This window comes from Erpetoichthys calabaricus, chromosome 3 (assembly GCF_900747795.2).
Source record: "Erpetoichthys calabaricus chromosome 3, fErpCal1.3, whole genome shotgun sequence".
In the NCBI taxonomy this organism is placed as follows: domain Eukaryota; kingdom Metazoa; phylum Chordata; class Cladistia; order Polypteriformes; family Polypteridae; genus Erpetoichthys; species Erpetoichthys calabaricus.
Genome location: NC_041396.2, coordinates 288490935 through 288504448, shown reverse-complemented (window position 1 = coordinate 288504448; position 13514 = coordinate 288490935). Strand labels below are relative to the sequence as shown.

The following is a 13514-nucleotide window of genomic DNA, read 5'->3' as shown; positions in this document are numbered from 1 at the left end:
GCAATCTGCTTTACAGAGTACTTGGTCTTTGAACTGTGTATTTAAAGTGCTATATAAAAATAATTGTTTTCCAGTTATTTTTGATACAATACAGGGTAATAAAAATGATTGACTGCTTTATGCCCTCTTTATACAATACAATACAATTTATTTTTGTGTAGCCCAAAGTCACACAAAAAGTGCCGCAATGGGCTTTAACAGGCCCTGCCTCTTGACAGCCCCCCTAGCCTTGACTTCCTAAGAAGACAAGGAAAAACTCCCAAAAAAAACCTTTGTAGGGATAAAATAGAAGAAACCCTGGGAAAGGCAGTTCAAAGAGAGACCCCTTTCCAGGTTGGCTGGGCTTGCAGTGGGTCTCAAAAATAGGGGGTAAATACAACACAATACACAGAACAGAACAGAAGTAATCCTCAATACAATCTAAAAGTGCAATAGAAATATTACAAGTATGGGGCAGAATTCAACAGTAGATGATATCACATAGTCCAGGAGGCCTCTGCCATCAAGCTGCCTCTCCCTATTGGCCATTCCACAGCTGAGTCGGCACTGGGCCAGCCAATCCAATGAAAGGACCCCTCTACCCATTTCAGAGATGAGGATCTCTTTGCTACCATTGAACGTGTTGTAAGAAAATGGCTGATTTTAAAAATGTTGTCCGTAGTATGCTGCATAAAAAGCCCTTTAGTAATCGGTCACTTTTAGATCGATCGTGTAGCCAGGTGCAGGAATGATAGGGCGGTCACACAAAAATAACTGTGTTGTCCCATTTAATCAACAAAACAAAAGATCATTTCCAGGCCTTAGGGAAAATAAAAACAAAACTGATTTGGTTCTCAGCCGTGGAATTTGGGGGTCTTTGACAGGAGCTGCATCTGGTGGGTTTCTCTGATCGTAAAAGATACCTCCTTCCGGGCAGTCTGGTTTCTTATAGAGCAGGGGTGGGCAATGTCGGTCCTGGAGGGCCACACAGGTTTTCATTCCAACCCAACTGCTTAATTAGAAACAAACAAAACAATTGCAAATTGCAGACATTATTTAATTGTATGGCTTGTTAGTCTGCAATGTAAGGCTCTTATATAGTAGACACTATCATCAAAATGATTTGAAGCCTAAAACAGATCATTTTCAGTCTGTCACATTTTCTGTTAAGTGTTTTATTAAATCAAACAGTGCATGATGAACACACACAGATGTCAATGGAAACAAGCTAGATGGAGAACTGCTGGCTGCTTTGTCATTTACTGTACATCTTACTGCTAATAAGGCACCATTAAAACTAACTGCAGCTGTTTAAGACTGACATAAGCAATTAAGGGTGGGGAACCTTAGCAAGTAAGACCACTAAAATGAAGCATCAAAATGTCACTTAAGCAATAAGGGCTTCATCAGCAATAATTGACTTCTCATTAATAAGGTGGGTTGGAAGAAAACCCAGCAGCCACTGTGGCTGTCCAGGACTGACATTGCCCACCCCTGTTATAGTGAATAAACCAGAAGGGGCGGGGCTAAGTGCTCTCACTGGGTGTGTTTTTCAGTGCTGTGTGGAGGGAGAGAGCAGGTTAGCAACAGCGCCCCCTCCTGACCCGGCAGGTTCTTAGATAACAAGATTTAGCCTGTGAGGAGACTGCGGGCAGTAGATAAAACTTTACTTAACCCCAGGGGGAAATTTGGCCTTTTACAGAAGCTCTTTAAATAAATAAATAAATATCAATGAATAGATAGATATATATTGTGACATGTGAGTCTCTGTCTTGCACCCAAAAGACAAGGCTTGAGGAAAACCAGCTTTATTCTCTTCAAAACAGGAACAGCCAGGGTGTTGATTGAAACAGGGGGCTACCAATTCAATACACACAGACATGACAAACAAGCAGTGATGCTATCTGTTCAAGGCAGGAGGACTGATAGTAGTCTTCCTCATCCGGTCGGTCCCACGGCTGAGATTGGGTCATCCTGGAGAGGGAAGAGACTGACCAGAAAACCAATGGGGGCCAGGTCAGTGATCCTCCGTATCAACAATTGCTTGATGGACGCCTTATGCAGCGAGACTGTGAACTCATCATTGCTTTGATGGTACAGCGAACAATCTTTGACAAGTGTCATGGTCCACAATATACACACACCAAAATGACTATAAAGCAAGAAAATTTAAAAGAATCAAAACTTCTGACTTGGCAGTCCCACTCCCAGTAAGGCGCTATAAAGGTGTGTTGCCATAGATACAAAGAAGCCCCCCACGTCACATTTCTTGACACACTTCTGCTGAAAGTCCTCAGTGTTGGTGTGTCAGAGAGAGGATGTGCAGCATCGTTCATGACGGCACTTGGTTTTTGTTTTCATATTTCATTCGGGGGGTTCAGAGAGCGCCCCATAAGTGAGCCTGCACTTTTTAGTTAGCTTGTTGATGTGGTGGGCCTCTCCTGAGGTGATGTTACCAGCCCAGCACACCCCACTGGCCATCACAGAGTTGCAGAAGATGTGAAGGATGTCACTGCCGATATTAAAGGGATGCCTGCTCTGCCCATTCTGTGATATGAGGCCAGTCCAACATGTCACTTGTCGTGGACGTCCTCAAATTATAATGTGGGTGAGACACGGGGACAAGTCCAGCCAGTAGCTAAGCAGACAAGCGACAAATGGAGTGAATGGTCTCCTCTCGTTTGTTTACATTTCTTAATCTTCTTATGTGGGTCCACTGGACTGGGTGGCGGTGGGTTCTTTTCAGGGTCTGACCCCAGAGCCCAAGGCACAAGTTGTTTGCGTGTGCACCCCCTTCAAATCTGTTTCGGCCTTTGCACCCTTTTACATCCTGATGAGTCTCGTCTCCCCAAACAACAGATGAATAGCTGGACGTGTTAACTTGCTTTTGAGCTTGAAGGGCCGACTGCCTTCATCTATTCAACCTCCATTGTGTTTCCCTACCTTAATGCACTATTTTAAGCCACTGGGGTGGCCCGGGTTGGAGGTGAGGTGACGAGACCCTCGAGTGGTGCCACCTGCCTCGCTAAAGAAATGATCCTTTTGTGCAACCTGGCTCTGCTTTTGCTGTGTCATGGCTGTTTTTAACAGAACCCCACCCTCCTCTTCCCGCACTCGAACCCTAAAGGCTTTACTTCCTTGTTGACACCAACTCAGGTGGTGACACTGCACACGAAGGCCACCTGTGGGCTTTTTTTTTTTCGGTTGTCGAAATTCAACAAGCCTGGGAGGGTTGGGAGTTTCCAGCCAGGGGTTAAAAGGCAGAAGGTATCTGACGGCTCGCCTTTCATGGCAATGAGGGGGAGCTTCAACAAGGGCAGCTTTGTGTTTTCTACTTGTTGATGGGCAGCACGCCGGCTCCACCAGTCAGACATGTACATCAGAAGTACCAAATAGGGTTGACACCGTTGTTTGTCGTGACTTGGCCTTAGCTCTGTTTGTAATTGTTGTTTTGTGTTATATAGCGCCTTTGCAATGCAAATATTCCATGGCATTATAGAAATAGTGATGTGAATAAGTAAGTGCACCCCATAATGCTGCTTTTTTTTTTTTTTTAACAAATGTGAACAACTCGAGATCAGATCTTTATTTGACCCGTATGTAGGGAGAAAGGTGATCCAGTAAAGAAACGTCACGCCGCCTTTAGATTTTTTATTTTAGTCCATGTGTAATTTAAGTAAAAGTAAGCACAAATTTGTGCATGTGGTGGGAAAAAGAAATACCACCCTGACCTTTGCCACCACCTCAAATAGCACAAATGAGAATCGGATGCGAGTGATTAGAACATCATTAGAGAGGACTTGTCTGAACCCGTCGCATGGAAAACTTCAGACCTGTAGTTTGGTTTGCTCTTTTTGGTTGAAGTGTGTGTGTTACCACCAAGCCTACAACAGGCCTTCACAAAGAAGCTTATGGAGGCCTGGAAAGAGGCATAAAAAGGGTCTCCAAACCCTGGAAAAAGATCATCTGCAAGTTGAGAAGTTTTAAAACAACTGGCAACTCAGCGGGGCCGGGTCAGGCCAGACCACACCAGCATGGTCATCCCTTGAGCAGAATGCAACATGCTGAAAGAAGTCAGTAAGAAGCCCACAATGTCATTACAAGAACCTACAGGTAGTCCTTTCCAGTGTTGATGAGTCTACCATGAGAAAAGGGCTCCTCAAATACGTGGGAGATGTGTCTGGGGAAATCTGAAAGAAGACTGGAGCAAGAACAAAGATTTAATATCTAGACCAGGGGTCCCCCAACTCTTACCCTGGAGGGCCCCAGTGGCTGCAGGTTTTCATTCTAACCCTTTCCTTAATTAGTGACCTGTTTTTTTTGCTGCTAATTAACTTCTTTTGAACTCATGTTATTTGATTTGCTCTTGAAGACGCAGACCCCTTCATTGTTTCTTTTTCCTTAGTTAGCTGCCAAACAATAATGAGATACAAAATGAGCCAAAACAACTGGGGCCTCATATATAAACGGTGCGTACGCACAAAAATGTTGCATAAGAACGTTTCCATGCTCACGCGACACTGGAAGGACAGATGGATAGAATAATTAAACATGTACTATGAAGATATTTTGATGTTCCTTAAAAGTTTTGAAGAATCGGCGTTCTAAGCTTACAGATGGCTTAACGTCTATTACAGAGCTGATTGTGTGGCGACTGGGTATTTGGAGAAAGAAAAGTAAGGACAGGAATTGGGGGTTAGTACGTTTGAAAGAGACAGTACTGCTGCAATAAAGTATTTCATCGAAGGTCGCGCACGGCGCAGCAAGCATCTTGTGTGAGACATGAACAATCACTGCGCCACTGTGTTCCCATGTTTAATAACATGCTTTAACTCCTATCATCATAAAAATTATATCACGTATACATCTCAGTATTTCAATTATTCAGAGAGTTGTAATATTACAAATGTAATGGATTCTGTGTCCTGTCGGAGGAAGAGAAAGCCCAGAAGCACGTAGTGATTCACACACACAGAGCACTTAGAAGATTAAATACAAAACAAAACATTTAACGTGTTACTTTAGTTACAATGGGATTTGAGAAATTAGTAAATTAAATGATTTTAAGATGAAGTTTATGATGTTCTACTTTAATGACAAAATAAACTACGCGATTAAAGTAGAAATTAGAGATTAAAGTTGACATTTCATGCTTTTTCCCCCACTGTATGCCTTTTTTTTTTTTTTTTCTGTACCCTAATAAGCTTTCATATGACACTCAGACGGTGAGCTACTACTCACATTTTGATGTCTGACAACTTCTTTTTTATTTCGGGCACTGTGCAACTTTGTGAACTTGAGCTTTTGAGTTTCTCCAACATGCTATGTCACTCGATCAACTTCCTTTTGTTGTTTATATCACTGTTTAAACAAACAAATAGTACGTTTTTCTTTGCCTCCACTTGGTATTCGGTGAAATTCTTCTATTTTCCCCTGTGCTTTTGCCATCGTCTTTTCACACAAGGCTGAGCTTAAGGACTATATTTATATTGATTTGCATATTCAAAGAGGTGTAATTCTGCGGAGGAGCTGGGGCGGGACAGCAGGCGCGTGCACGTGCGTTACTTTTCATGCTGATTTATGTAGCAGAAGTACGTGGAAGTTGGCATACGCATAGATTTATGTACCTGGATTTTTTTGTGCGTAAGCACATTTCCGCTTTTGTCCGTATGCCATGTTATAGTGCAAATTCTATACACAGCGTTATACATGAGGCCCCTGGTGTCCATCATACAATATCTTAAAATAAAGAGACATGAGGGTCTCAGGAATGCTGATCTGCTCAGGTCCCCAAAACAATTTGATCAGCGCTCTTAGAAGAGAGAAATTCAACAATTTCAGAAATGTCTGCTATTACACAATAAGAGCAGAAACAAGCCACGGAATTAAAGAACGAGTTTAATTACTGAAAAGACTCTGCGCCTAATTAAGCAACTGATTGGAGTTTGAGGCCCTGACTTAATTGGTCTTCTGTTGGCTCACTTACTTCACATTTCATTTCTGTTTGGGTGCCATTTAAGGAAAGAACTGAAGAAATTCAGGGGAACAAATCTTAAAAAACAAGTCAATTTTAAGTTAAAGGAAAAGGAATTAATTAGCAGCAAAAACAGGTCACTAATTAAGAAAAGGGTTAGAATGAAAACCTGCAGCCACTGTGGCCTTGCTCTGGACTAATGGCGTGTCGTCTGAAGACCTGTCTGATGAAAACCAAACTCATCATTTGTCCAGAAGAACTTGATGTCGACTGTAAAGGATTGTGGTGGAAATGTTCTGGTTCATGGTGTGTTCCACGTAGTCCCTCTCCGGTGCCACAATTGGAAGGTGTTATTGGGCCCTTACGTGATATGTCACCCTGCTCAACTTTCACCAACCCTCTTTAGTCTTGACTTGAACTGTCAACAGCCATGAAAACCTCCATGTTATCTCCGAGAAAAATCAGCAGAGTCAGGGCCAACCTGTCCTTCCAGTCGCCAGCCGGGCCTTCATCACCTGAGCAAACCTGCCCCTCCAGTAATAGGCCCAAGCGTTGTGACCTGTCACATACATCACTGGAATTCTGTGTCTGTTGATCCATCTTAACACCATGAGTGCTGACCGATGGCAACCATACAGGACAGACACCAGCAGCTTGTGGCTAACCTCCATGAGCTTCCAGTTCACTTCAGATCATGTCTATCCACAAAAATGTACCCCCCTGGACACCCCCCAGGTGTTAAAAAAATAAATAAATAAATAAAATGAGGCACAACAGTGGACAACCTGTGAGGGGTCTCTTATCCTGTTGGAGAAATGTTTTGTTACGCTCATTTTAAGATGACGCACCCTGAGCTTCAAGTCCTCGCACTTGTCAATAAGATGTCACCCGAGTGATGAGCTGTCTAGTCGCTCTTAAAAACCAGCAGTGCAGGTCCTCAGTGAGTGAGGGGGCTGATGGGACCCAGCAGCATCTCTGCTGGTTACACGTAAAGCAATCCTTCTGTTTTAAATGAAAGATCCTCTGTCATTGGTTTCTGTTTTGGTTTATTATGAAGCCGCTTCTATCTGATCTTAATTCTGTTTTAATGTTCTGCGCTTATTTGTGGGGTTTCTGATTCACAGAATTGTAAACGTCTTGGCAGGATGGACAGAATGTTTGCTGGGTTAAGCAGAACTGGCCATTTATGAATTAAGAGGGGATAATATTCTCGGTGGAGAGTTTGAGGGGCAATGGCTACGGCTTTGATGAACAAAGGAGTCGTCCTTAGCAGAGGATTAGAAAACGACCTGTGGTAGTCGGTGGTGGTCTGCACAGTCAGAGATGACCAAGTCCTCTGTTTGTCATCGCTGATCATGTCACCAAGGCCTGTGCTGAGCTATCTGAACCTCATCTCGGTCACATTTTTGTTTTTTATGGACTGGTATTGAAAAAAACACTTTAGACTAAAAGTCATCAGGTCTCTTTCTTTCTTTCTCTCTCTCTCTTTCTCTGTTTGTTTCTTTCTCTCTCTCTCTCTTTCTCTGTTTGTTTCTTTCTCTCTCTCTCCTTCTTTCTTTCTCTTTGTTTTTCTCTACTTCTGTCTGCCTTTCTGTCGCTGTCTTTCTTTTCTTTCTTTCTGTCTCTTTTTTCTTTCTTTCTCCCTCTTTTTCTCTCCCTCTTTTTGTGTTTCTCTTTTTCTCTCCTCCTCTTTTTCTTTCTTTCTTTCTTTTTCTCTCCCTCCCCTCTTTCTCTGTTTCTTTCTTTCTCCCTCCATTTTTCTCTCGCTGCCTTTCTTTCTTTCATTCTTTCTCTTTCTTTCTCTGCCTCCCTCTTTCTTTTCTTTCTCTCCACCTTTCTTTTTCTGTCTGTCTTTCTCTATTTCTCTTTCTCTCTCTCGTGTCTTTTATAACAATCATTATTAGATACGTAAAACTTTATTTGTTCCTGGGGGAAATTTTAGGCTTTTTACAGAAGCTTTAAATAAGCACGCACACTATGGTGTGAACACACATCAGAATGAGTAAAAAGAAAAAAAATCTGACTTGGCTCTCACAGTCCTATTGTTTAATTAGTCAGGCATATTACTGTTGGCATAAAAGTTGACCCCTCTTCTGCTGAGTTTCCTAAGTGGTGGTGTGTCACAGGGAGGATGTGCAGTGTTGTTCATAGTGGCACTCAGTTTTGTTTTCATCATCTCTTCCTCTATGACCTCCAAGGGTCCAGAATGCACCCTTTAACTGAGTCTGCTCCATTAATTAGCTTGTTGATGTGGTGGGCCTTTCTTAATGTGGTGTTGTCAGTCCAACACACCCCACTGGCCATTACAGAGTTGTAGAAGATATGAAGGATATCATTACTGACATTAAAGGAACACAATCTCCTAAGAAAAAAGACTTTCTTGTTATATAGCGCCATTTATGATAATCTTTGTTAAATAGTTTAGTCTTTTTTCCTTATTATATATTCTTTTAAAATGGTCATTGTTACAGCTTATTATATAGCCCTTTTCATAATATTACATAGTTTCTCTTATTATATAGCACCTTTTAAAATAACAATTATGATGGTCTTTCTTATTAGAGCTTTTTATAATGATCACTGTAACAGTCTTTATTGTTATATAGTGTTTTTTACAATGATAATTGTTACATTTTCTTTCTTATTATATAGCAGATTTTATAATGATCATTATTACATAGTCTTTCTTTTTATTATATAGTGTTTTTTATAATCTTTGTTGCACAATCTTTCTTTTTTTATATAGTGCATTTTATAATCTTTATTACCTAGCCTGTGTTTCTTTATATACATTATCTTTTATCATTTTCATAATTACATTTATTATATAGTGCCTTTTATAATCTTTGTTGCATAATCTTTTGTGTATTGCCTTCTATAATCTTTGATACAGAGCCGGTCATTTTTTTCATAGTGTCTTTTATAACTTTCATTATTACATAGTGGTGGTTATTTATTGCCTTTTATGATGATTACTTTTACATTGTCTACCTTTTTATTAAACAGCACCTTTTATATTGAACTTTGTTAAAGCCTCTCTTATTTTGCCTTTTTGTGTATGATTATTACATAGTCCTTTTATTATATAGTACCTTTTATAGTTATTTTTTTTACATATCTTTATTTTATAGCACCTTTTCTAATGATCATTGTTATCGTCTTTGTTATACCGTATAGTGTTTTTTTATAATGACCATAGCTGCATTTTTTTTATTACGAGGGACGTTCAAAAAGTTTCCGCACTTTTTTTTTTTTTTTTAACTCAATTTATTAATCATTTTCAATATAGTCACCCTCCTTGGTGATGCAGTTTTCCCAGCGTCGTGACAGCTTTTTAATTCCCAATTACTCCTCTTCCCGCCTTCACCGTTTCCAATGAAAGTGCGGACACTTGTTGAACGCCCCTCGTATATACTGTACGGCGTTGTATAATGATCGTTGTAACAAAGCCCTTTTTCTTTCTTTTCTTTTATGTGGCAGCTTTTATAACGACAATTGTTCTATAGTCTTTCTTATTATATCGTGTCTTTTTATAATGATCATTACTATATAGTATTTTATAAATAATTGTTACATAGTCTTATTATATAGTGCCTTTTATAATGATTTTTGTTTCATCGTCAACTAAAAACTCTTTCCCTGGCGATATTTGTGCTTGCATTCTACTTTTCTTTAAAATACGATTTAAACACACACACACGCACGCACACACAAACCACTTGTAGGCTCCACAAAATGTAAACAGGAACCTGCTTTCTTTCTTTTTTTTTTTGTCTTTTTAAATGACACTTTTTCCGGCAGGGTTACGGGCGACCGTTTCAAAATTCAAAGTGTTGTTTTTCTTCTTGTTCTTCTGTCCGCCCCCTCTTTTGTTTATTTCAGGTTTCTTTCCTCTCTGTCGAAACCCTGCGCTAAAATTGTCCCCCTAGCGAAACCGCACCTTCTAAAAATAGCGGCGCCCGCGTGAAGAGTGAAAGGCCGAGAGCTGAGCTGAGCGGAGCGCGTCGCGTTTTGACTGACTGACTGACTGACTTTGGGAGAGCGGCGGGTGCTCGTACCCTCGCCTCGTACCAGCTTGCTTGCTCGCGCGCGCGCACACGCACCTCCCGACCGAGCCCGCGCACCTCTCATTTCTCGGTAGGAGTTGGCCGGCCGCCAGCTGGATGGCGTGAGTCAAATGTGCATCTCATTAGCATTCCAATCCTTTCTGAATTAAGCAGGGAGGAAGTGAAGCAGACAGGTTCTATTTAAGAGCGGCAAGGAACGCTTCGAGGTTTTGGAAGCCTCTTCAAAGATGTGCGATCTCAGGAGTGACCGGTGCTTTTCTGGAGCCTGACATGCCGTGAGCTGCCACATCATTTAGGATTACGGGAATGACTCGTGTGGTGGATCAGAGGAACTCTGTGGGCAGAAGCTATTAGGCTAGTTTGGGATTCTGGATGCTCCTGAGCTTTTGGAGTCCTGGCCAGAAGGATGTTTTGGTCATAGGAACTGCACCACGCGTTTGGAAGTCCTCTTTGTGATTAAGGAATCTTCAGAGCTTTGGAAAGACTGGCATGTAGTACTTGATCAATTTGAGGTTGACAGCTTTCTGAAGCATTTAGGAGACTGGAAGAAGGTATTATTATTATTATTATTTTTATTGAATGCCTGGTTTAAAGATTGCACAGCATTTTGTACCTTGAGCTCCTTTTCATAATGAGCTCTTTGACTTTTGGATTTGTTCAGTGACCACAGCTTTAGAAAGCTGGATGGACTCCAAGCTGCTTTTCGGGAGGTCAGTCAAAGGTAACTGTGTATTCCATGATGTCGAAGTGACACTTAGAGTTTTGGGTCACAGTCCAGTTAGTCCAAGTTTAAACTCTGAGCACTATGTAGATCTGTCAAAGGCAGCAAAGTTCCTTTTAAATTTTGAAGGACACCAAGTTTTGGAGTAGTCTGTCCAACTGGGAAAATTTTTTCTTTAGGTTTGAAAGGGCAGTGGATGTTTTGGAGCATCAGCCACAGGAGACAAAGCACCTTGTAGGCAAATTGGGGAGGTCCGTCAAAAGCAAGAGGGCTCCTTGAGGTTTGAGGGACACCAAGAGTTTTGGGACGTTTAGTCCGGGGGGATCACAGTCCCTTTAGTTTGAGGGACGTGCAGTTCTTTGAGGCAGTCTATCCAAAGTGGTGCTGTATTTTTAGTGATGTTAGTCAAAGGTAATTCTGAGGGACGCCATTAGTCGAGCTAATCAAAGGTGTCTTTTATGGTGCTTTCTGAAGATCAGTCAGAGGACTTAAAGTTCCTTTAGGTTTTGAGGGAAGCCTATATTGTCTTGGGGTGGTCTGTATCCACTCTGCAAAGTTTATTTAGGCTTGAGAAACTCTGGATGTTTTTGAACATCTGTCATAGGAGTCAAAGCTCTTTTAATACTAAGCTGTGGTCTGTATTTTTGGGAGGTCAGTCAAAGGCAGCAGGGGTCCGTTATGTATGAAGGACATTAAGTGCTCTGGGGTAAAATCTTATTAGGCTTTTTGAATATCCCTTGTTTTGCTGAGGTGGTCGTTTCTAGCTATGGTCAGGTCAGATTGGGGAGCATGCACTGGTAACAGCACATTGCCGCAACCACCACACAGCGACACAGCTGGGAATTCTGCTTGGCAACCCCCCCTTAGGCAGGTACTCGGTCCAGCCCCACTCTCGGGAAATGACCATCTATCTGCCACAGCCATTATTTTGGGAGTCATCAGTCCATCTAATTAAAGTTTCTTTAAGCTGGAGGAGCATGCAACACCTTCTGAAGATTGGTCACAAGTGACAACGTTCTATTAAGCGTTGGACACCAAGAGTTTTGAGGTGGTCTATCTGAGTGGACAAAGTTTCTTTAGCCTTGAGAGGCAGCAGATCAGGGGTCTCTAACTCCAGTCCTGGAGGGCCACAGTGGCTGCAGGTTTTCATTCTAACCCTTTTCTTAATGAGCGACCCGATTTTGCTGCTAATTAACTTCTTTTGAACTCTTTTTAACTGACTTGCTCTTGAAGACTCGGACCCCTTCGTTGTTTCTTTTTCCTTAATTAGCAGCCAAACAATAATGAGATACAAAATGAGCCAAAACATGAGCAGCACACTCTGTCCATCATACAAGATCTGAAAATAAAGAAAGTTGTTGATCTGCTCAGGTCCCCAAAACATTTTAACAATGCTCTTAGAAAAGAGAAAATCTACAATTTCAGAAATGTCTGCTATGGAATTAATGAGTTTAATTAACGACAAAACTCAGCACCTCATTAAGAAACTGGTTGGAGTGAAATTGGTTGGAGTTTGAGGCCCTGACTTAGTTGGTCTTCTGTTGGCTCACTCACTTCACATTTCATTTCTGGTTGGGTGCCGTTTAAGGAAAGAAATGAAGCAATTCAGAGGAACGATGAAGAAATTCAGGGGAACAAATCTTACAAAAACAAGTCAATTTAAATAAATGGAAAAGGAGATAATTAGCAGCAAAAACCGATCACTAACTAAGAACAGGGTTAGAATGAAAACTTGCAGCCACTGCGGCCCTCCAGGACCGGAGTTGGGAACCCCTGGTTTAGATGTTGGAGAGTCCCTTTCATTGGAGACTTAGCTGTTTCGGGCTAAGAGGAGGCCAGTGTTGTGGGGCGGTCAGGTCCCTCAGTGTTTATGGGGTTGCCTGTCAAAGTTGCAGCTGATTGTTTAGGATTGAAGAGTGTTATGGCAGTGCTAATCCATCCAGAGCAGTAGGGCATCTTTGAGTCTGAAAAATGAAACGGGTTCCACAGACCAACAAAACTATCTGTATGGTAGAGGCAAAGAAACAAGTGTTTTGTGCTGGTGTATCCAACCTGACAACTATCTTCATAGATCAAGGAAGCTCACTGTTTTCGAAAGCTGATCAGGACAGCATGGTTTTCTTTAATTTTAAGGTCCAAGCTTTGGCTTGGTTACGATAGCCTTGGGGTTTGAGCATGTCCAGTCTTTTAATGAGCTGGTCTTGTTTCTTTAGTTGTTTTGAATATCAAAATCCTTGGAGCCATCAGTCCAGCTAGTCGAAGTTTGAAGTAATCTGCTGCTGATCAGTCTCAAGCTTTAAAGTTCCTGTACGTTTTGATGGACGCCAAGAGTTTTTTTCGAAGTGGTCTGTTCAACTGGGCTAAGATTCTTTAGGCTTGAAGGTCACAGTGTGCTTTCTGGGATCGATTCAAAGATTCCATTTTTGTGTGGTGGCCAGTTGATGGCATAAGGCGTTCTTCATGTGTGAAGGACATTAAGTGCTTTGGGGGCAGTTGGTCCAGTGTGGCCAAATTTACAATTGGGTTGAGCAGTGTGTAATGCTTTGGGACAGGCTGTCCGAGGTGGTTTTGTGTTTTAAATTGGAGTGTTTTAGGGGGGTCGGTTAGGGGCAGCTGAGGTCCCTTTGGGGTTCAGTTTACGGAATATCCAGCAGGCTTTTGAAGGGAGGTGACAATTCCTTAGATTTGAGGGACATCCCGTTATGAGATATTTGGACAGAAGTGATCAGAGTTTCCTTAGGTTTGGAGGACATCAGAGTGTTTTGAGGTGGTT

The 13514-nt window shown here is 41.7% G+C and overlaps 2 protein-coding genes across 7 annotated transcripts in view; one reads left to right on the top strand and one right to left on the bottom strand.

The window, feature by feature from the left end:
- Nucleotides 1–13514, bottom strand: part of slc48a1a (solute carrier family 48 member 1a) — a 1064469-nt gene that overhangs the window by 649331 nt on the left and 401624 nt on the right. The gene's annotated exons all lie outside the window — the stretch shown is intronic.
- The window catches only part of hdac7a (histone deacetylase 7a), a 291449-nt gene that overhangs the window by 163432 nt on the left and 114503 nt on the right, over nt 1–13514 (top strand). The window contains exon 1 of one of the 6 annotated variants that reach the window (XM_051924337.1): nt 10148–10571. The exons of the other annotated variants lie outside the window; for them this stretch is intronic. The gene's annotated coding sequence lies outside the window, so the exon portion shown is untranslated. Of the gene's footprint in view, nt 1–10147; nt 10572–13514 lie in introns of those variants that run through there. 6 annotated transcript variants of the gene reach the window in all.